Genomic DNA, 23,813 nt, shown 5'->3' with positions numbered 1-23,813 from the left:
AGAAAATGGGTTTAAATGTTAAACAAATATCCTCAAGTCAAAGGCTGTTGCATGTAATTTAATTTTTGCACGATGCAATGTGCATAAAGTTAAAAGAGTATAACTAATAAAACACTTTTTATACACAATTTTTAAACACAATTTTATATGATGGATTATGCAGAAAAATTGGGCTGAAAAGTCTATTGCTTTATTACGTATTCAGGTTGTGCATTATGTTTTTTAAAGTTATTTAAGTAATAAATTAACTAATTACTTTTGAAAATAAGTATCCAGTAGAGTAAAGGCATTACTTTCTTGGAGAAGTAATCCGTGATTAGTAACTAATTACTATTTTCAAGTAACTTAACCAACACTGTTTGTGACTTCTGTTCTTGAAAAGCTCAGTATAAATGCATTTTACGTACTTATGTATAGGTGTGGGTCCAAGGCTGGAGCTTTTTCAAGCAGCACAGCAGAACAGGTGTGGACTCAAGGCTCCGCTCACAAGGCAGACACAGGAAGGCATCAGAAAAACAGCAGATGCTCACCTGGATCATGAGAATAACTGAATCCTGTAATGATTTAAGGATCCAGGAATGTTTTTATGCACAGATATGAATGATCAGCACGGCCGAAGCCCTACCGGAGTGGGGTGATAAACGCTCAGGTTCTGCAGTTCAGCACAGTTCATTTATTTATTAAACATAGGTGGTAAAAACATAAAGCCTCATTAACTTTAATAAACATTATGTTATAATATACAAATCATTTACAACATTGCAATACATACAGAGAAAGAAAAGGCCACATTAAACTTAGTCACAACTAGTATTCAGAATGACTCTGTTGTGCATATACAGTATGTACGATCTCAAGCCAGACATATATTACATATCTCTTTTTTTTCTGTTGTTGGACTTTCATACAGTGACACACACACACACAAATACCCAAGTTACCAAAAATAAAATCTGTTATTTGAGATTTTTTTTACACTCAGGACACAAGTTGAGGTTTTGCAGACGAGTATTTTTTTCCCGTTGTATCAGCAGGACAGAAGCAGGAAAACAGCTCGACACAAACACACAGCTCAGTGAGCGAAAACACGACCGAGCACACGGACACACTGCAGGTGCTGCACAGCTGGGATCTCCTTTTTTCTAAGTCTCACAGCCTTGTGAAAAAAAAAATTAAAAAATAAATAAAAGCATTAAATCCACACTGCTGACACTGTCTGATCTTTATTACTGATATGTAACTAATGATGTCACAGCCTTAAACAGCAGAACTTAGTGAGTGTGAGTTGGATTAAGTGTCACAGTCATTCCACATTAGCTTATCCTATTTAAACACAAAGAATAAAAATACAAAATCTGACCATCTCAGATTCCAGTGAAACACTTCTTATTGGAATTAATAACAGAATTCATAAATAATATTTCAAAGTAACATCCTGAATTTCAGGACACATGAACATAAACTTCATTCTATTAAACTTCATGGGATTTAATTCACAGAATATTTTAGTTATTAAATATTTGGATTGGTGAGCTCCACCAGCTTCTACATCACTAAGTTCAAAAGTGATGGTAGAAAAGCAAAGCTTCTTAAAAAGAGTATTTCTTTAAGGGTTTTTGTTAAGTTTGATGAACTGAGGTGGAATAACCGTGTGTCATTCTTAAAGGCTGTGGCTGCTGTGTGCTGTGTAATCAAATGTGCTGAGATTCTGTAATCTAAAGCTAAGAATGAAACCAGGCTTTTTTCAGCCTCACTTCATTAACATTTACTTTTTGTGTGTGTTCGCATTTCATTTTGTTTTGTTTCAATATTTGTTTTATTCTAATGCTAACGATAGCGCTAACAGTGGAACTACAGTCATTTAAGATGATGGAATAACTTTGGTCATAACTTAACAAACAGGCTGAGACAGACAGCGATACCAGTGAAGGCATTACTTTGTAATACCACAGGATTGTTGACAGAGTAATGCAGCAAACTGAACACGCATGTGAACGGCATCACTATCACGGGAACAGGAAAACATCTGTATCATACAACAAGAAGCAGCACTGCAGAAGCTCAGGGAGAGGCAGCTGGGAGGCTGTAACAGTGTTAGAATACGCTCACATTAGCCTGCCTTTAATGCAAAGAATACTTTACTAAGACTTTATATTTCCTCTAAATTACACTGTGTACTCTAAAACATGTTTTTAAGACAGATGTGCAAAAATAATAAAAATCAGCTAAAACATGAGAGCACTGAACAGCAGAAGCTCTCTGAGCTTCTGCACAATATTATTCTCTCTTCTTCATCACTTTAAACCAGGAAGACTGCTTACTGTACATTCAATACATTACTGTACATTACATTATTTCAACATCCTCCACCGTCTCTAATAAACACACACTTTCTTCTTCTGTGGTACCTCAGATGCATTTGACAGGGTTTTTAACAAAAACGATTTAAGGCACTGTGAACATTTTTATGCACAGATATGAACAGCCCGCTGATGATGTAGTGCTTTTCATGCATTATTGCTCAGTAATGAATAACTGCATGTTTATGCTGGTTTTCCTGCTTGTGGTGCTCTTAACAGCAACATCTAATGTTTCCACCAGCTCTGCACTGGTCGCACGTTCATATTCTTTATGATTTATAACAGCTGTGTTTAAAAAATAAAGGTAAAAGCTGTGGTTTGGTTTCAGAAGTGGCACATGCCCTTCCAGCACTGATGTCTCCTTCCAGGATACTTTTAATGAGGTGAAAGGAGGTGATATGATGAGGGTGGAGGGCTCTGGATAAGAAAGGGTCCTACATGTAAATCATGACTTGCTCAGGCTGGCAGCAATGATCTGAACTATTTTTAAAGGATACAGCTTTTACTGGAGTCCTCGAACGATTTGCAAGACATGTTTGGAGCTGATTTGACAAAACGATTGTTGGGAAGAGTGAAGAAGGTGATAAGATTTCTTAACTCAAAGCAAAGTTTTGCCTTAATTATTTTTAAAGATTAAACTGAATGCAGTATAACCGTGCAGCTGGATCGGAGGAAGCTGTTTATGTTGAGTGAATAAAGAATGGGTTGAACCAGCCAGCCGGGGTGGATGTTAGGGGTAAGAAGTGCACTCTCACTCTAAAGACCAACTTCAATTTGCTGAATTTCCCATTAATGTGACTGTTATGTGACAGAGGCGTAACTCTGCAGCTCTGACCTCTGCTGTGGAGACAGCAGGAAGTGTGAGATACCCAGCAAGCGTCATGTTCCGGGGTGAGACTGGACAGAGTGGGACACCAAAAACTGAACCACAGACAGACGAGATGATGCAGGTTCAGACAAATCAACAAATATGGATCAGATTATTGCAATCAAATAAAAAAAAAAAAACACGTAAGTCTTCTTTAATCCAAAATTAAGTAATTTGGTTAAATGGTTCTGGTTACTCCACATATCTAACCCATGCATGTCTTTGGAGGAACCAGAGAGTTCTCCACACAGCCAGTGGGTCTGAACACCGGACTTTGTCGCTGAATTAACCACAACACTGCCGTGCCAGCTGTTCTTGATACTTTCAATTTGCTCTTATCAGTAAAACAAAACACAGAATTTCTCTTACTAAGATGTCTAACTGGAAGTTCAGGAAAAACGTGCGCCTTCAGCAACACCGCAACTTTCAATTTGACTCGACATCAATGAAAAAGGTCCAGCGGATCATTATTTAATGATAGTTTTTGCTGTGGACCTGCAACCTTCAGCAGAACAGATCTGAACATGAGTTATTTTACTTGACACAAAGCTGGAGGAGGCATCTTTACTGGGGCTATACTGCTGCATATGTATGAGCAAATACCCACGTCTACCTTATATGTCTATGCTACGTTAACAGAAATACTGCAGGTTGGATGAAACTTAAATCAACTTTAATCTTTTTAACTGACTGAAAGACAATTCAACAAATCCGACGTTTGCTAAAATATTTAAATTAGCGCCGGTTCCTTGTTTTAATGCATTTGGTGTTGCAGGTTCATGTGAAGGAGATGGTGCGTTTAATTAAAAATAAAGTCCATAAAATGATCTTAAGATTTTAGTTATCATGCTTTACAACAGGAACACTGAGTGGCATTTCGCTGAACTTCTGTAGGAGATAAGAACAAGAAAAGACTCTATCAGGTTTTCAGTTTTTTCAAATCAGTTTCCTTCTAGAATTTTTATTTCCTTTCACTAATGCTTTCATCATCAGCTGCTTCAGGAGACCATGAGGAGCCACAGCATGAGGAAGGTAAATCAAACAATGACCTGAACAAACCTTAAATCCAATCCCAACACCTCTGCTGATGTTGATGGCACACAAACACACTCACACTCAACAGAAAGTGACACATCTGCATGTGCATTCATGGGAAACACATGGAGATCGATCAGAATTAAAGATTTATTTTATCAAAAATAGATCACAATTAAAGTTTGTCAAAAAAAGAAATGGCATCGAGATATGTGAAAGAAACAAAAGCAGAGAAACAGAAATCAGAACACTTCCACGCTGAAGTTCCCAGAACAGAGAAATCACTATTGCTTTTTTTTCTTGTTGCATGACAAAAGCTTCGGTGACGAGCCTGAACTGAAACCTGAAGATGAAGTATGAACACAACGGACGATGTGGTGAATCTCAATGATGGTTAAACATGTGGCGCTTGGACCAGACTGACTTCTCTTCAGTCGTGGCTGCATTCACTCTGTTATTATTGCACGCAGAGTATGCAGAACACATTAATCATCATAACTAATGCCCAGTCCCTGCTCATCAGTGCCTCCGTCACACACAAACCTCCCTCGGCTGTTTTTATGTTAAGCAAAGCAGAATTACAACGAGACAAAACTGCAGAGTGGACGCAGCTGCATGACCAGCAAAAGTCCAATATGTCAGGAAATATTATGACCTCACATCTTCCGCAGAGCCAGAAAAACAGAGAGAAATGAGCCAAAGTCAAAAAGCTGAGTTGTAAATGATCAGCTGTGACACACCTGTGGAGTCAGAACTTGTACCTGACAACCCCACAGAGTAGACACACCCTTTAAAAACTTCAGCCTTTGCAGCTGCTCCTTCTCCAGCGATGAGCACTGGGTGGAGGATTTTTGCTTCACATGAAGCATTTGTAACACCAGAAAGAGACGGCGGTGCAAACCATCCAAACAGAATGATTTAAAGAGAACCTAGTCACAGATACAAGACAGAACATGGACATCTGGACCACCATAAACATGAATAAATTTAATGATTTGGGGAAAAAAAAAAAACTTTAAAGAGCACACATGCTGCCCCTCAGTTTGGCCAATCAGAAGTGAACAATTAGGGAGGAAGTCTTAAAGAGACAGGGGCTAAATCAGCTTGTTCCAGACAGGATGAACTGTGGGGCCCAGTGTGAGACACAGAAGGATTATTCTGAACTGTGGATCATGCAACACTGCTGCAGGGGAGTCATATGTTAAAAAACAAAGACCTGGAAATGAGCAGAATAAATCATCGTCATGCAACAATACGCAAAAATTTGCATATAGGCAGTTAAGAAAGTCACAGTTTAGCTCACTCAGTGACATCTGAACATGGCCCATTCCTTCAGCTGAGCAGCTTCTTTAGAATTCCTTTGATTAAGCAAAGAAGACATCAGCTGCCCTGAAGCACATGAGCTCAACAGCCACTAAAAACAGCTTCAGATGGAAACTGAGATTCATTTCTCTGCTGTTTTTACCCAAAACTGAGACGCTGATGTTCGCATCTGATTCTGAGGAAAACTAGAGTCCAGTTTAAACCCTGCAGCCTCAGGTCTGTACCCATAAAACCTGCTGGACTGGACTCCTTTCTGGTTCCAGACTGGTTCCACCCTGCAGTTCATTTATTGCCCTTTAAATACACAATGAATCCAGAAGCAGTCACATACGCTCACGAGCACATCCAACTTCACAAATAAATTAACAAAATGTGCAAAAACAAGGCTCTAAGCTGTTTTACACAGACTGCATAATTCTGATATTTAAATCCAAGGTCAGGATCGGCTTCATACAGATATTCCATATTTCACACTATTTAATGTGTTGCTTTTTTCCCTCCAAGATTTTAAATGGCAGTTTGGAGAGCGTTTGGGTTTAGTTGCACCAAGTAATTAGATGCCTAATGAGAACTGATGCAGGGACACGGGTGTTAAAGCTTCTGTTGGTAATGAGCAGACACTGAGGTAGATGTTCTCGGCATAACAGATATACAGCATTCTGATCAGGAACCCACACACAGAAACATTCAGTGATAAATGCATTAAGCTGTCTCTTTTTGGAACCCTCGTTTCCTGCACAAACATTCCTCTCAAAGGGAGCAGACGTCTTCACCGGAGCTGCCCCCTGGAGCTAGAGCTGCTTTGTTTGTACCAAGGCAAAAAAAAAAATGAACTAAAGAAAATCCAAACACATTAGCAAAAATGTTAAAAATCTACAAAATAATTCACCAAGTGAACCAAATCCTCTCCATATAAAACATATACAGTATGATACTTTAAAAAATAGAGATTTAGCAACTAAGTTCATCATTATAACAGAATCATTTCAGAATATCAATGAGCGGCTGATGTTGTTGTTCCCGTTTGTCAGAGTGCTGGGTTCAGTCGGACGCGTTCTCTTCTCTTCACATGCTCTACTTTCCAAGCATGCAATAATATGTTTTGGTTTGAATATGATATGCAACGCACAGACAGGACGTAAATGGTCTTTTTCTCTACAGCAGGAGGAGCATCTCCCCACAGAGCATCTACTCGTGATTATATGGAGGCCTCCATCAGCCAGAGGACAAGAAGCAAATATATGAAGCAGGATTCAAGTAACATTTGCCTCGTACCTCAGAGTCTTTAGCTTTGCTCTTTGAAAAAAAAAATCAGGTCGTCCTCCTGTGATGGGAGGGCGTCTCATCTGCAATTTGTTTTATTTCACTTTCATCAGAGGATGGAGAAGAGCGGTGATGGCAGCAGTTGTCGGACCCTGTCAGCTGGACGAGGCTCATCGTTCTTCCCCTGAAAACAGAGAAAAACACTGAAGGTAAATCCAGCAGGATTAGATTATCTCTCCAGCGACGTTCACATAACACAGTTTTATTTAAAATGGTTTTCCACCAAGAAATGTAAGTCCAAAGAAACATTTAAGATCCAAAAACACTTCATCACACCCACAGGTGAAGTGCTGCCCTCTGGTGGTGAGAGTTTTTGTCTGCATGAGGGCAACTACAACAAGTACCTTTAAAGAAGGCGTTTGATATGAATACATTATCACCTTATTACAGCAGAACACAGAAACATGAGGTCAAAATTAAGATTGTATGGAAATAGATTTTTAGATGTGACAACTGACCACAAATATGTTTCCCAGAAAATATTAAAACATGTTGAGTCTCTTTGTTTGTTTTTGCATTGCCTGAATTTGTTAATTTTATTGATTTCCACCTGAAGCTGACAGATTTAAGGCTCAGAGCTGCAGTGTGATCAGACTCATGTTCTCACTCCAGGCCTGCCTCCATCACCACAAACAGTCACATGCTGAGGCAGCCAAGGACAGGACAGAAAGCAGCCATCACTTCCTGTTTATTCTTTGGTGACTCCAAACACTGAGTTACACTTACACCAAAACCTGACTGACAGAAGTCTTCCACTGGCCTGGTCATTATAGGATGATTATGGCACAAGAAGAAAAAAACACTTTGTCCTGAACTTGCCCTTCTTTGAGTTAAAGGAGCTCACGTTCAGCCCCACTCTGTCAGATGTGGTCTTACAGATATCACACACATTTAAAAGATTCTGATGAGTCGGTGGTGGGAGCTTTTGAGAAATTTACCCTTTAAATGAATAGTTCCTCCTCCGTCCTCTCAGTCTGGTCATTTGTACCCTCGAATTACTCAAACATCCACTTAAATTAAACATTCATGCCCCTGAAATGACTCACTTGTCTGAAACAGCTAAATTAAATTCACAAAAATAACATATATGAACATATGTTCTTAGAAAGACTCCAACAATGAAACTGCAGGATTCACAGTAGCATGAAAGACAAGGTGAAGTTAGTGAATAAATGTTTCTTAATTGGATAAGATTCTTTATTGTAAGGAGAGAAATTACAAATCTGACACCGTGTATTTTGCCTGACATTTACTGCACGCTGCTGGAAATATTTTGAAGGGTAAAATCACATCGATAAAGCCGTGCAAAATTGACCTTCATACTATGAATGCTTTCAGCATTTCAGGCCATGAATACCTCCAGATTTAGCTGTGTTTAAGTCACCTTTGTTTGTCCAGCTTTTTTTCACTTTTAGCAGATGGTACTAGTCTCTAAATGTAAGAGAAATATAGATCTGTGATCAAGGTCAAGGTCAAGTTTATTTATATAGCACATTTCCAAAAAGTCAATGCTGCACAAAGTAGTTAACAATGTAAAAATGCCACTAAAATAAATAAAATGCAAAACCAAACACCTTACATGATCACTTAAGTGATCAGTCACTTATCCCACATACTGATATGAGTCTTCAAAGTTAACCCAGAATACACTTTTTGAAGAAAACACATCCAGGGTACCAACGCTGGTTTCTGCTGCTCTCCGTCACAGACGTTAAAATGCTGCAGTGATAGATCCACCACGCTCAGGGTCACAGAACAAAGCACAGATTGGAGTGGGCATAAAATTGATTTGGTTGCACTTTTGAACTGCCCTTAACAACAAGTGAGCCTAATTCAGAGTCTTTTCATCATACATATCCTCACCAAGCATGTGGCGTCCCACAGGGTTCAATCCTGGATCCCTTAGTTTTTCTAACCAGTGTTGGTCAAGTTACTTGAAAAAAGTAATCAGTAACTAATTACTGATTACTTTACTGATTGTTATTTTCAAAAGTAATTAATTACTTAGTTACTTAGTTACTTTTAAAAAAAAACTATTTACAACCTGAATAGGTGATAAAGTGATAGATCTTTCAGCCCAATTCTACTTTTTCTGCATAATCCATCATACAAAATGTAATCAAATGGAGAGGTCCCTTTTTAAAACTTGTTATATTAGTTTTAATCTTTTAACTTTATGCATCAAGCAAAAATTTAATTATATGCAACATTCTCTGACTGGAAGAAATTTGTTTAATATTTAAACTTATTTTCTGCACATTCCAGCACATAATTTTTTTTTTTTGTGTTTACACTCTTTCAAATAGATGCAAGTAAAACACAGCAGAAAATAAATAAAGTCAAAGACTAGCGGTCCTTTTGCTCTATTTTCACCTGTAAAGCAGGAGTCGGGTAGGCGGAGGTTTACTCTGGTGCAGGTGTGCCGCGGCGGTCAGTGGAAGAATCCGTGAGTTTCTCTGTGAGTTTCCCATTACGTGGTAGCGCACTCGGTGCTTGCTTGGACGTTTAGGGTTTTTTTTCGCTGTAAAAAGAAGTTTTCTTCCTACACAACGGACACTAATGTATTTGTCACTTTTTATGGAATCAAACTTAAAGTAAGGTCAGTACTTCCATGCTTTAAAGGCTGCACGCTCATACTCTCTCCCGTACTCGATATATGATCCACTGTTGATCTGCACACAGCTGTTGTCACGAACGTCGCACTTGCTTACGTCACTGTCATGAGACATTCTCGCAAAAAATCACGGTTTTAGTAACGCAGTAACGCAGCGTTCCTACAGGAAAGTAACGGTAATCTAATTACCATTTTTGCAATAGTAATCCCTTACTTTACTCGTTACTTGAAAAAAGTAATCGGACAGACAAAAGCCGCACTTATTAAATGTTTATATAAAATCATCTAAAATGCCAGTTTTTTTACACCATTGAAGGGTTTGATTTACAAAGCTGATGTGAGTAGAAAGCTCTGCAGGTCATCAGCTGACAATGCACGTTTTTACAAACTACTACACAGAAAATTCATGTGAGTGATTGCCAACACAAAGAGCACCACAGGTTATTGGGATAACACAGTGTAATGCAGGTGTTTGTGTTTGCTGCTGAAGGAGGACAATAGATCTTTGATCTGAAGGTGAACTTGTCTGTTAGACACTGATGCTGTAGGTTGTGACTTCTTCTCTGGATAAAACTCAAAGGACAGGAGACAAGATTCACCCAGAGATAACGAGAGCTAACAGAGGACACCGCTGTGTATGTCACCATTTCACAGTTCATGACAAAACTTTGCTTTATTTGTTTATCAGTCTGCTTTGAACTGAATATTGGATCTAGTTATCTTTTTTTGTAAGTTCAGTTTTGTAAGTTCATTAAGTTTAGTTCAGTTTTACTGAGGGCTAAAAGCATGAGAGGTTAGTTTTAGATCTGATGCTTTTTGCAGTACATTATGTGTGTATGACTGATTTATTTGTTCCACCCCAGGATATGATATCATTATGATTATGAAAAACTTTAAATAACCAAATAAAAAGAAAAAACCTGCAACACGCTGCATTGTGATAGGCTGTGGCCCACTGAGATTTTACACCCAGGGGGCCCAGGACATTACAAAGACCTGCAGCCTGGGCCACACTGATCCCGGGACACTGGTGAGAAATTAAAAAAAAAGAAAAAGCTTGTCCAGACAGGAAGTGATGAGTGGAACCAGGACAAGCGAGCAGCCTGTGAGCTGGAGCATGAAGAGCAGTGGCTGAACCAGCTGTGGATTGCATGGAATTCATAAATGAATCCACTGAAACTGCTCCCTGTGTTTTGTTGAGCTTCACTTCACCCCAGCAGATTCTGCAAGGTATTATCAGCTGGCATCTTTAAGCATGGCTGCACATTTTCCACAAAGCCATCACTAAAAATAGGTTGTTATCCAGGAAGAGGAAGTGGTGAGGAATCAAATCGTAATCAATATCACAGAGAGAAAACTAGCAAGATTTCAAAGGCATCAGCCTTCAAATCAGATAATTAGGGGTGACCCTGATGTCTCATCACTGCATGTGACATGTTATCGTGTAAAACGCTGCCTTCTCTCTTGCGCTGCATAGGCAGAGTTATCCAGACAGTGAATGATTTGATTTGAAGTTGGTGTGCAGTATGGTAATGCACAGCCTCTAAAAGCTCTGTTTTTCTAGGTATCCTTGAATGTAGCATTGCAGTGCTAAGCAGTCAGCTGATTGGCACACCTGGTCTGGAGAGGCAGATTAAAGCCACTTGGCCTGTTAGCTCCCTCGCTCTCTGTCTGACTTCCTGTTGGTGTCAACTCTCTTTGATTTTTAGTTAGTTTTCATGAAGTTCACAAACTCACATCATCTCCATCACTGATGAGCACCCACCATATTTACAACAACTTTATCTTCATAATGGTGAGAATAGTTATGCATGGCTGCATCCATGAGAAAGAGGGGCCTGTCTGCCCTCATTCACAACTGTATGGTTATTTCGGAGCAGCTGGCTGCATGAAGCAGGAACACCGGAAGGGTTTGAGTTTGTAAAGGGTTTGAAATAAGTCTCATTTGATATCTGCACCATGAGAGTTCTGCTACGAGTTCAGTCTGATCAGAAAGCTTTATTTTCATTCCTGCAGCTGAGGAGTTTGTAACAGGTCTGAGTCTGAGCTCACTGCAGTCCTGTCCCAACTCTGACCTGACTCTGACCCATTTCTCAGTGAAATCTAACTCAGACTTCACCCAGCATTAACTCTGAACCTTTCTAATGCAACATATGTGGCACTAATATAATCCTAACCTGTCCTAGATGACACACGCACGCACACAGAGCCCAATCTCCTGCTCATATTAAAGTTTATAGTGTGAGGAAAGCATACAGTGAAGCACAACTGATTAAAAATGCCCAAACAAAACCTGAGCCTTTTTATTACTTAGCATGTACTAGCATGTCTGTTCACAACAGTTAGGATGATCATATGTGTCTTATATATTCTCATCAGCCTTTAAATAGTACGCTATCCAACCAGCAGGGGTGATGTACCCTTTTTAAAGCTGTCCCACCCCTGTCTGAAGACCTGTGGCACATGTTCTCTATCTGAATTCCAGCTCACTTCACTTTTTACTGCTCAGTACTTCCCCTGGTAGACATCACAGAACCACATGGATGACAGATTTCAACTAAAAGTAGAAACAAATTACACAAGATCAATTTTCATTAATCGTCATCAAGCCTGTGTTCTCGTGGTACTTCAGGTTATATGTTTATTATATCAAAAGGTCAGCTGGTGCTTTTAGCAGAGCTGAAAGTGAGTTTGAGGCCCTTTTGAGGGAGGTTCCTTAAAGTGTTTCATGCTCAAAGTATCACAAACAAACTCTGAGCAAATATCAGAAAAATCAAAGACATCAGAGTCTCAGGAGCTTCAGAGATCCCCAGGTCTCACGACTCTGCAGCCATCTAGGCTGAAGCCAGCGGGCAGTTATTTATGCATTTTGCTACGGCCCTAGCAGGGCCTCCTCCTGAAGGTGCCTGTGTGGGCGTGTCCCACTACCTCTTCTGCCTGAGGTGCCACCTTTCCCTTTTGTGCAGCTGACTCTCGTCAGTAATTAAAGACATTTAAGCCCAGGGAAAGGTGAGCTCTGGGCCAGAGTGCCATGCGAGTGGTTACAGCTCGCATTACGACCGAGCTCGCTCGCTCGCTCACTCACTCACTCACTCACTCACTCACTCACTCACTCACTCACTCACTCACTCACTCGAGTTAGTTAGCTGTGTGTCTGGGACTTGTATCTAGTGAGCTGCTCTCTTTTTGACTTATTTTGTACTTTATTGACCAGCACTTGAGTTTTGTTTGTTCCTTTAAATGGTGATAGCGGCTTGTCCGTCTCTTTTAGTTAGTTTTAATAGAAACTTTAACCATTTTGCCTCTGTCTCCTTTTCCTGACCCGGACACATTTTGTTACTTCCCCCCCCCCCCCTCATCGCCTGGACCCTTTTAGGGGAACGTAACAATTTTGAAGCCACTGTGCAAATGAACAACTGAGTGTAGTGATCACTGGGCTATAGAACTTGAATAGACAGATCAATAAGATAAAAAGCAACCTGCTACACTTGTACTGAGCGGAATATGGTGGACATTAGCAGAACAGAGTGAGTGAGTTTGTGTCGTCTTTATTTGGTGGGTGAAGTTTTCTGGAGCCTCTTGTGTCAAATGTAAACGGACTACAGGGGGCGCTGCAGGCAGCTGAGGTTGATGTCTGAATGACAGCAGGAATACAAACAGCGTTGAATCAGATCGGTGTGGGGTTATGTGGATGTTGTGTTGTGTCACCGTGGCACCCAGAGCTCAGCAGCTGCCGAGCTCTGGATAGTTTAAGGCCTCGTGTCGGTAATTCATCAAGCGTGCGTGACGTAAGGCCTTTAAATAACACCGACCTTCCACCTGAATGAACGTGTCAAATATCACTGGGCGACAGACACCTTTTTGTAAACAGAGTCTCCGGAGATCGAGGACTCTTTACTGCTTCTATTTTTTTCTATTTCACCGATTTGATTGATTTACAGCTGTTGCGTAAAACAGCATCAATCACTCTACTCTTTTATCAGCCAAACAAGTTCTTTCACATGTTTTTTTTTATTTAACTATTTCTTGGTGGAAAAATACATGTTCAAGCCTTCCGGTCATTCACATTTTTCAGGCAGCAGCCCTCAGGTTATTCTGAACGCAGCATTCATGCCCAAAAAGCAGTTTAGACCACAACATGGTATATGATTTCTTTTTTTCCAGCAGCAGGAGTCATAGTTTTTCAGCAGATTCAGTTCCGTGTTTTTTAACCAAAGCAGTGGTAAAGCTACAGCTTTACTATTATTATTATTGTTGTTGTTGTTGTTGTTGCTGTTGTTGCTTTTTTTCCTTACATGGTTGCAGACGGCTGTGCTCTGTGTGCTGTGATTTCATTAGTTACACTTTTAACTCATCATGTTCACACTGACTTGGGTCTCAAATAAAAAATTCGATAATCGTGAAAAATATCTTAGTTCATGTTCACTGTATTTTTACCTGACAGTGAGCTTGATGCAAACTGACATATTTCAATAGGAATACATTTATATTGTAAGCTAAAAAGCCAACAACATTACAGAGAAACAAGCAGATGATCTCCTATGAACAAGCTTGGTGACAGTGGGAAGGAAAAACTCCCTTTAACAAGAAGAAACTTCTAGCAGAACCAGGCTCACGGAGGGGTGGCCATCTTTATTGTAGGTGCTACCTTACAATACAATATAACTGTTGACTGTTGTTGTTGTTGTTATGATTTGGTGTTGGATAAATAAAACTGAATTGAATTGAAATAGAAATCTGCCGAAGCTGTCTGGGGTGGGGGGAAGCAGACAGGACAACATGAACACTTCATCTAAATCTAACCTTTGATGATAGAAACAATGTTTTTAAAATCAATGATAAAAAAAAATACTATAACAAGTGACTTTAATTTGAATTCTTTTGGCTTTTTTTTTTTTTTGCTCTTTTTCTGAGAAAATGTCTTTAGCTGTGCTCTGTACATGAACTGGATTCAAGGCCCGAAACATCTGCTGTATACCTCTTCCAATCATGCTAATCTCCGTTACTGGATTTTTTGGTTTTTCTGGTTTGGCTGTCAGCACGAATCTCCTCTGTCTCGTGCTCTCACTCCTGCTGTCCTCCCTCCATCTTTACCTCAGTGTTGCTGCTTTTGCCTGTTTGTCTGTCGTGAAGTGGAAAAAGGAGTGGGCTGGGTGGTGGTGGTGGTGTTGTAGCTCGCTGTAGGCCACTCGAGGCTTCGGGACAGATTCCCTCAGCGCTGACAAAGACGCTAACAATAGCTGTCAGAGTGTAACTCTGCCCCGTCCGTGTCATCCAAGGGGAAACCTGTTTACCTCCGCCTGCACCGGCTGCATGCATATGTTCAGAGAGGACATGTAGAGGGAGGAGGAGGAGGAGGAAGGGGTGAGGTCACAAGAAGGGAATCTAACCAAAAACGCTCCCCAGGGAGAAGCAGTTAGCGCGATGCTTGTTATAGCTGTCATTTCTCCGGCTCTCCGTGTGACACGCTGCGTTACGTAACAGTGAACCGGTCACACAACACGCTGCAAACAGGTCGGCTTTAAATAAAAAAGGCCTGTTGTGAGCTGCTTTTATTTACAGGACACATCCCTGAATCACAGCATCCCCGTACTCTGTCTGTGAGCTCGTTAGGTCTTAGAAACTGTAGGCAGCGCTCGAGTATGTCCAGTCTGCAAATAAAACTGAGAAAACATTTCATAAGGACTCAGTCGACTTATAGGTTCTGAAAACAACTGATCGGACCAGCTGTTTGTGTCTGTGAGACTACATTTCAGCATCCTGACTTACATGGAAATGATCTGAACAGCCATGGAAAAAAATCCAGGACTGATGATCCAGAGGGCAGCTAATAAAACTAACCTCTCATCAGTAATCTGAGAGGACACTGGCAAGTTACAACGATGAAATACAAGGAAAATCTGCATTAAGCAGGACCTCCTTAAATGTAATAAAGTGCTGATATAAACTGGTTTTAATGTTTCCTGCCGTCACAGGTCTCTCATCGATGCCTTTGTGTATATTAAATTACAGATTTATTAAATGTGAATGAGGTCTGATTAAAGTGAGTCTGTTTTGGATGCACTGAAGGTCCAGCGGTGTCCAAACAACTGCAGGGAGCAGCAGTTGCTGCCACCTGCAGGCCGACAGAGGTGCTGCGTGATGTTGGCTTTGCAGCCTGTTTATGACCTCAAACCATGAAGTGAAGTCCAGGATTGATCAAAACAGACACAGATGGACAGCAGCAGGATAAATTGCATCTCTCCTCATTTTGTAGTTTGAAAATTTTCTGCTGTAAAAACGTTGGCATTCTTATTTTCTCCTGGATTTGGGATTAGTTGGATCTGACGAGTATGAAAACTCATCTTTATCCTTAAACAGGAAGTTGTTACATACTTTGTAAAACACACAGCTGAGCTGAATGAAGGTGCAGGAAAGCCTCAATGTGAAGCTCCAGAGTCTCAGGAGGTTTAGATAAGAGTGGCCTGATGATTTAGGACTTTATATAGAAAAACTCAGTGATGGATTTAACAGGGAGCCAATGAAGAGAAGCCAGTATAGGAGAAATATGCTCTCTCTTTCCTGTTAAAATCTGTTTGGGAGTTGCAAAAAGGCAGAAGAGTCTATGAAGTGTTAGTTAGTAATAAAGAGTTGGACATGAACTGAATCTAAACACCAACCTTGATGGTTCACGCGTCCCCTGTTTGAAGTTCAAAGGTTAAAGCAAACTGAACTTAAGATCAGCCTCTTCATGGGTGTAGTGCATTTTCTGGTTGCTGTCATAAAGTCTCTAAAAAGACCTTAAAACATCTTTTATTCCAAGCAAAACATCAGGACCAAGGAGCTCATTGGGCTCAAGATCCATCACAGGTTTCTGTGAAGCACATTTTCATTTAAGGTTTTCTTGTCACTGATTGGTTGTTTTGCACAAACAAATGAGAATTAAAATAAATAGTAAGACTGATTTGACCTTGACATTGACCTTGAGTATAGTTTAGCCGATCCTCGTGTGTATGTTTGATTAAATTCTGACCAGAGGAGTGATCCCTGGGAGCCCATCACTCCTTCAACTGGACGAGCTAAGAATCTGCTGACTTGGAATACACTGGAGTTTGTTTTTACACTACATGCTCTGCTCTGATATCTGTGACATTCATTACATCATCACCCAACAAAACGCCCATTCTGTGCATTTCATCCACCATAACTAACTAACTATGACAAAACCATCAGCCCATGTCACTGTAAAACATGATAAGCTGGCTCTACTTGAATTTGAATTATGCAAACTATTTTCCTAAAAATAGTAATGTTAACTTGATGGTGAGTAACACCAGCTTTACAGTGTACAGCTCCGAAGAAGGATGAACCTAAGAGTAGATCAGTGTTGAAAAAGGTCACATTTTAAGTTAAAAGCACTTCATAAAACCTAAACCTAACCTAAATTGTAGATTCTTCTCAGAAATTAAACTCAACATTTACATTATGCATTTAACTGCAGAGATGCAACTGTTTGTGCCCCATTACTCACACTGTCCCAGGAACCCTGCTGTTATCCAGTTGGAACAACAGTCTCAGTCATGGTGGCCTGGTAACTACGGAGACAGCACATGCATGCACACACACATACACAGCAATCAAGATCCAAACACATAATAACTGAAATAAGGATGACAACATTGAACACTTAAAGAAAAACTCTTTTTTTGTAAAACTAAGCCTACCTGTACTGCCTGTATTTACATGATGTACACATTAAATAATTCTCAGTGTATTTAGGGATAATGGTGGTGCTGTTTGTCACTGATCTGTGATGCAGTGTTCTGTTTTAACACACACAAAATAAGTAAACTAAAATCTTCTTTGTTTTGTGGTGATTCTACATGTGTTTTTTTACTTATTCTGAGCAGGTTTTAAGTATCGTATGACTGTTTTGTAGTTTTTTCCCTTGGTCCTCAGTTTTTACCTTACATCTCCTTGAAATCATTTTGTGTTTCTTTGTCATCAAACTCGAGTCATTTCTTTATCTCCTTGCGGCTGTTGTTGTCACTCTGGAGTTTTTTGTGTGTCTTTATTGGTGTTTTGCATTTTCATGCTCGTTTTGTCTCTGACTGCAGTCATTTTGAAGTCAGATTAAATGATTTTCTGGCTATTTGGAATCTGTTTGTCATGATTTTTAAGTCATTTTTAATCTTTGTGATTGTGTGTGTGTGTGTGTGTGTGGTTGTTGTCATATTTACATTAGTCTTTCTCATCAGGACAGCCTGGGTCTAAAAACCTCTCTCAATGCGTTAAATTTTTATAAAAACGTTCCGTTTTAAAACTCGCTGCTGCTGAAAATGACACTGATTGTGTTTCAGGATGATCAAAGATCAGTTTCCTTCTTGAGCTCTGACTCAAAGCCACGAGGAGGTAACAAGACTGCAGGCAGTCAGTGTAATGTGTAAAATGAACCTAAAGAGCAGCCTGACCAACATCCGAAGCACACTGTGTTTTATCTCTGTATACTTCACGGCGCCGTTGCCTGTGAATGATAGTTTTTCTTTACTTCAGACTTTTTGCAGTCTTTCTGCAGATTTCCTTCTGTTTGTCTTTACAGAATAATTGCTGGGAAAACAGTATTAATTATGAGTAGCTGGCATCTCTCCCTGTTTTAGCAGCAAATTTTACTTGCAGTGTCAGTTCTGCTTAAAGAAATAAACCCATACAGAGTCATCATCACCTCTGCAGCTCCGAGGAGATTCTGTGGCCTTATAAAGCAGCAAACACAAGACCCAGTCAGAGAGGAGCAGCTGCACAGGGAGCATTTACAGCCACATATGGTGGTTCTGTTTGGTTTGCTCTCCTGCCACTGGGTGGTCAAAATAAGACAATGCACCCTGTTTCTGATTCCAAGGAATACCTCAAAGCAGCCTAGCCAATACCAGACAGGTGTGTGTGTGTGTGTGTGTGTGTGTGTCGTGTGTGTGTGTGTGTGTGTGTGTGTGTGTGTGTGATGTGTGTGTGTGTGTGTGTGTGTGTGTGTGTGTGTGGGTGAGAGAGAGAGAGAGAGAGAGAGAGAGCGAGAGAGAGAGAACTTCTTCTTACCTTTGTTTGGAGTCTGATCGTCCATCCGTCCATGAATCCATCCTTCACTCAGATAATAATCCATTAGACGTTCACAGTGAAAACATCTCCTGGGATATTTTTTTTTCTTTTTTGTTTTATTCCATCAGGTCATTTAAAAACTCCTTTTTTTGTTTCCAGGTCCATTTTATGGTCCATCCTGGAGTCCAGGTGAGTACAGGTGAGCTGTTTTTACATCCAGAGAGTCCTTGATCTCCGACTGGGACCCCACAGGCTCCAACACGGACTTTAATAATTACCTGTGACACATGTCTGCTCAGTAAGCATATTGGCTATCAGCCTAATACCGTTATCACAGGGTATGGAAGAAAAAAGGTGCCAAAATAATTTAAATTGCATATGTGAAGCTGGCGTTACAATCTTGCTGCATCTAAATACTTTATTTTGAAAAGCTTCTCAGTGTATGTGGTTTAAATTCCCCTTTAATTTTAGTTTCCTTACTGGAAACACAAGTTTTGATAATTTTTTAATAAATTTTAAGAAATAGCCATGAAATTGTGACTCTTTGTGCTTCAGTTTTTTCTGGGGTCACATTATTTCCATTAAAGTGCTAAAATGTAATAAAAATGTATTAATTGCTGTTTTACATTCATGCAAGTTAATTTTTTGTTTTCATTTGGCTTTAATTTTATGTGTTGAAGTTAAGCAACTTAATATATATGTTAATATATATTAAGTTGCTTATGTTTATATATATGTATGTATATGTTTTTTAATCAACAAGTCTTCGATATTAATTTGAAAGTGCTTAAAAAATTTTCTGTTTGAAAATATTTTTTAATTTATATTTAGAGTGGGGAACAGAAATCACATAAAATCCGAGAGTTTGCCAGATATTTCAACCTTATCATCTGAACAATGAGTTGTGATGTGAAATTTGACATTAATTTTGTCCTTTTCACGCTGCCATATGCAGCCAATATGTAATAACAGTTGATCAAGTGACAAAAGTGAGTAAAACTTCAACTCTAATATTTGACTTTTAAATTTTTGTTTGTTTTCTGACTTTAAGTTTTATATTTATGAGAATTTCACTCGATTAAATTTTAGTTTTCTTTCTGTGTGGATTTCATTTGTCATGTTTTAAAATAATTCTGATGGTTTCACAGTTTAAGATTTTTATGTTACAAGCAACTTATGAAAAACTGAAATGTAAAATTAGATTTGAAACTAAAAGAATTTTGGCCTCACGGTGCTTCCACACAATAATTGCACTCTGTATTTTCATGTTTGCTTCAAATGTAAAGTGTTTTTTCTTCTGCTGTCCAAAGCACAAAAATATTGTTAGCAGATATACTGTCACTATTTCTTAAATAGTTTTATGTATATTATATATATTTATCAGTATTGGTTGAGCTCTAAAACATCAAAAATATTACTAATATTATTCTAATAAGCTGCTAAAGGCGAGGATTTGAGGCTCTTCTCAGATTCTTAGATTTTTTTAAACTAAAATACAGAGTTTAACGTCTTCATGTGAAGCTGGGGGAGTTTGTGAGCATTTTAAAGCCTAAAATAACGGAATCACTGTGTGTGTGTGTGTGTGTGTGTGTGTGTGTGTTGATGGCAGGTGAACCATGACTTTGTGTGGGGTGCAGGTGATGTTCAGCGGTGGATTCAGACAACATGGAGGCTTTTCCACAACATGGTGGTTTTGTGGCCTATGCGGTCTCAGCCCGCGTGTTTTCATTCCTGTGGCAGACAATACAGAAAAGTCTGGAAGGTTGCTATAGAAACTGCATCCACAGAGAGACACGCAGGGCCTCGGCTCGTCCACACAGCGGTGCTGTTGGATTGGAGAAACTGAGGTTGATTTCATAACGCTCACACAGTCTGCGTGGCAATAACAAGGAGCACGTGCTCGGAGTTTTCCCCACAGAAGCCTGATTGTTTGTTTCTGTTTGTTGTTGTTTGTTTGTTTTAGTAATAACAAACATTCTGATCAAACATGGTGTCAGGGAGGGACTTTAAATTTAGATTAACGGCTTTTTCCAACAAGCATCATCTGATCCACCCCGAGCTTTAACAGGTGTGTGTGTGTGTGTGTGTGTGTGTGTGTGTGTGTGTGTGTGTGTGTGTGTGTGTGTGTGTGTCACCAGCTCCACTACATAAACGTTAATAATCAAATGTCTGGATAAAGTGCTGCCGCTGGCTCTTTCATCACTTCTAAGCTTCTGTTTGTCCGCTCGTGGCGCGCGTGATGGAAGACGGTTTCGGGGGTAAACGTGGGTCCTCTCCGTGAGTCTTGGATGGCAGAAAAAAGGAGCTCTCCGGTGTGCAGTCACAGCAGAGCGCGTGATGCTGCGGCTCAGACGTCGGTGAGTTTGCCGCTGTGGGCTTTGTGCGGGCTGCAGTTGGTGTATTTAATGGAGTCCGCGTCCTCGCTGCCCAGAAACTCGGACTTGGACAGGCTCGACCTGCTGTCGCTCTTCCTGAATTCTCCGAAAGCCGGCTGTTGCTGTCCGCAGGTCACGTGCGTGTACTGGAACTGCTCCTCATGCTCCGTCTCCCGGTGGTAGAAGTAGTTGAAGTTGGACACGATGACGGGGACCGGCAGCGCGATGGTCAGCACGCCGGCGATAGCGCACAAAGAGCCCACGATCTTCCCCCCAATGGTGACCGGGCACATGTCCCCGTAGCCCACTGTCGTCATGGAGACCACAGCCCACCAGAACGCGTCCGGGATGCTGCTGAAGCCCGAGTGCGGGTCGTCGGTCTCCGCGAAGTACACAGCGCTGGAGAAGAGGATGACTCCGATGAAGAGGAAGAAGATAAGCAGTCCAAGCTCTCGCATGCTGGCCTGCAGCGTCTTCCCGAGAATCTGCAGTCCTTTGGAGTGTCTGGACAGTTTGAAGATGCGGAAAACCCGTACCAGGCGGATGACCCTGAGGATGGCCAGAGACATGGCCTGCTGGCCGTTCCCTTGGTGCTCCGCGAGCTCCAGTCCCAGCGTGATGAAGTAGGGCATGATGGCCACGATGTCGATGGTGTTCATGATGTTCTTGAAGAAGGCGGCCTTGCTGGGGCACGCGAGGAATCTAACCAGCAGCTCGAATGAAAACCAGATGATGCAAAGCGTCTCTACGATGAAGAACGGGTCCGTGAAAGGGTTCGGTTTCTTTGCGCGCACTGTTCCGTTCGCTGCCAGGTGCTCGTCAAACGTCCTGGCCTCCTCGCGGAACTCCGGTAACGTCTCCATGCAGAAGATCACGATGGAGATGAGAATGACCAGGACCGAGACGATGGCGATGCCCCTGGCGGGTCCGGAGCTCTCTGGGTACTCGAACAGGAGCCAGACCTGCCGCTGAAACTCGTTCTCGGGCAGCGGGCGCTCCTCCTCCTTAATGAAGCCCTCGTCATCCTTAAAATTCTCGATCACCTCCTCTCCAAGCTCGTAGAACTTGATCTCCTCCATGAAGATGTCCACCGGCACGTTGACGGGTCTCCGGAGCCGGCCCCCGGACTGGTAGTAGTAGAGGATGGCGTCGAAGCTGGGCCGGTTCCGGTCGAAGAAGTACTCGTTCCTCAGCGGGTCGAAGAAGCGCATCCTCTTCCGCGGGTCTCCCAGTAGCGTGGCGGGAAACTGCGCGAGCGTCTTCAGCTGTGTCTCGAAGCGCAGCCCGGAGATGTTGATGACCACGCGTTCGCAGCAGTCCTGGCTGTCCGCGCGCTCCGGCTCGCACGCGTCCTGTGCCGACAGCGCGGCCAGCGCTACGGTCTCGTCCAGGTTCTCCGCGGGCACCACCGTCATGATCCCCGCGCGCTCCTCGGGGCTCTCTGATCCTCCGCCGAGCCTCCGCGTGTCCTTCTGCGCCCCCCGCGCTCACCTGTCCGTCCGCGCGGCGCTGTGCTCTGGATTCAGCCGTCACACTCGCAGCATTTTAAGCAGACTTTGCCCTCCCCGAGCTGACGTGTGTGTGTGCACGCTCCGTCACGGAGGGGGAAACAAACACGCGCACATGCTGAACGCGAGAGGGGCACAGAGCTCCGGGAACACCGCAGAGATGCGGGATTCTGAGAGAGTTTGCGTGCGTAACGAACCTGTTGTGTCCTGCGCGGCGCGGGCTCAAGGTTATCACAGGGGCTGCCGTGTATTCCTTGACGTGATGTCACGTTTGAAACAGCACGCATGCAGTCACAGCGAAGACGTGTGGAGACAAAGAGCGCGAGACTTTTCATGCAAAACGCTCAAATTTCAGGCAAAAAATCCGCTTTTTCATTCAGAATTTGCAGTCGAACGAATACCTGTGGATCCGTGATGCGTCCTCCTCCCGCCCTCTCACTCCTGTCAGGTGGCGTGAACGGGCAGACACAGACAGGCTCTGCAATGTCACGCTGCAGCCGCTCCACACAAACCCGCGCTGACGTTTCCACAGCAGCTCCCCCATCCACAAGTTGTGCACGACCTGCGAGTCTGTGCTGTGTGTGCATGAAACAACAATAAACAGGAAACAATAACAACAAAAACAACAACAACAACAATAATTATTATTATAATGAGAGAGCAGTGACAGCATGGAAGGTAAACACTGCGTGTGCAACAAGTCCAGAGGAGGGGTGCATGTTTGTGTGTGTGTGTGTGTGGGGGGGGGGATCAGGGAGAGTTTCTGGGCTGCAGCTCAAAGCAGTGACGTGTTTTCCTAAAATAGTTGGATTTCTCCCAGGGCCTCAGGAAAAGTTTCTTTTCCCATGGAATAGCCTGAGGGAGCTGCAGGGGAACATGAAAAAAGAGCTGACATGAAAAGGAAAGAGCAGATTTGCAGCAGAGATGAAGACACAGCACGTGAGTCATTCAGAAATACAAACAGCAGCTGGGATGAAACCTGGACTAATTCTGACAGCAGGAGAAACACTACATGTCCCCTCACCCAGAAGTCTGCTCCCTTTTCTTATGCTGCCAAAATGTGAAAACTGTTTTTCCAAAGTGAAGTCACATGTAAAGGGTCAGACTCATGCAGAGAGGAAACACTCAGAACACCCCCCCCCCCAATAGGAAAAAATACTCCTGATTACATTTTCTTTGAGGACATTTCCTAAAGTGCTAAACATGTTCATACCGAGAATGATGTAGAAATGAAATTCTGATCCAGCTGCTTGGGGTTAATGAAGGAAAACTGTGCTTCCAGGGAATCTTGAAACTGTGACAATTTGACGTCATGTGATAAAGTATAAATAGCCCGGCCCT

The 23,813-nt window shown here is 41.7% G+C and overlaps 1 long non-coding RNA gene across 2 annotated transcripts; it reads right to left on the bottom strand.

The window, feature by feature from the left end:
- Positions 1 to 1,019: 1,019 nt before the first annotated feature.
- LOC106633492 lies at positions 1,020 to 23,173 on the bottom strand. Of its 2 annotated transcripts, XR_006055082.1 has the most exons (3): positions 18,590 to 23,173; positions 17,034 to 17,097; positions 1,020 to 7,033 (listed from the first exon to the last, which is right to left on the bottom strand). It is a non-coding gene; the product is annotated as a shaker-related potassium channel tsha2 (long non-coding RNA). The 2 variants fall into 2 exon arrangements; XR_001336810.2 differs by lacking the exon at positions 17,034 to 17,097.
- Positions 23,174 to 23,813: the final 640 nt, after the last annotated feature.

The sequence above is a fragment of the Haplochromis burtoni genome, unplaced genomic scaffold, assembly GCF_018398535.1.
Source record: "Haplochromis burtoni strain Fernald_Lab_line unplaced genomic scaffold, NCSU_Asbu1 Contig_210, whole genome shotgun sequence".
Taxonomy (NCBI): Eukaryota; Metazoa; Chordata; class Actinopteri; order Cichliformes; family Cichlidae; genus Haplochromis; species Haplochromis burtoni.
This window is presented reverse-complemented; position numbering and strand designations above follow the sequence as displayed.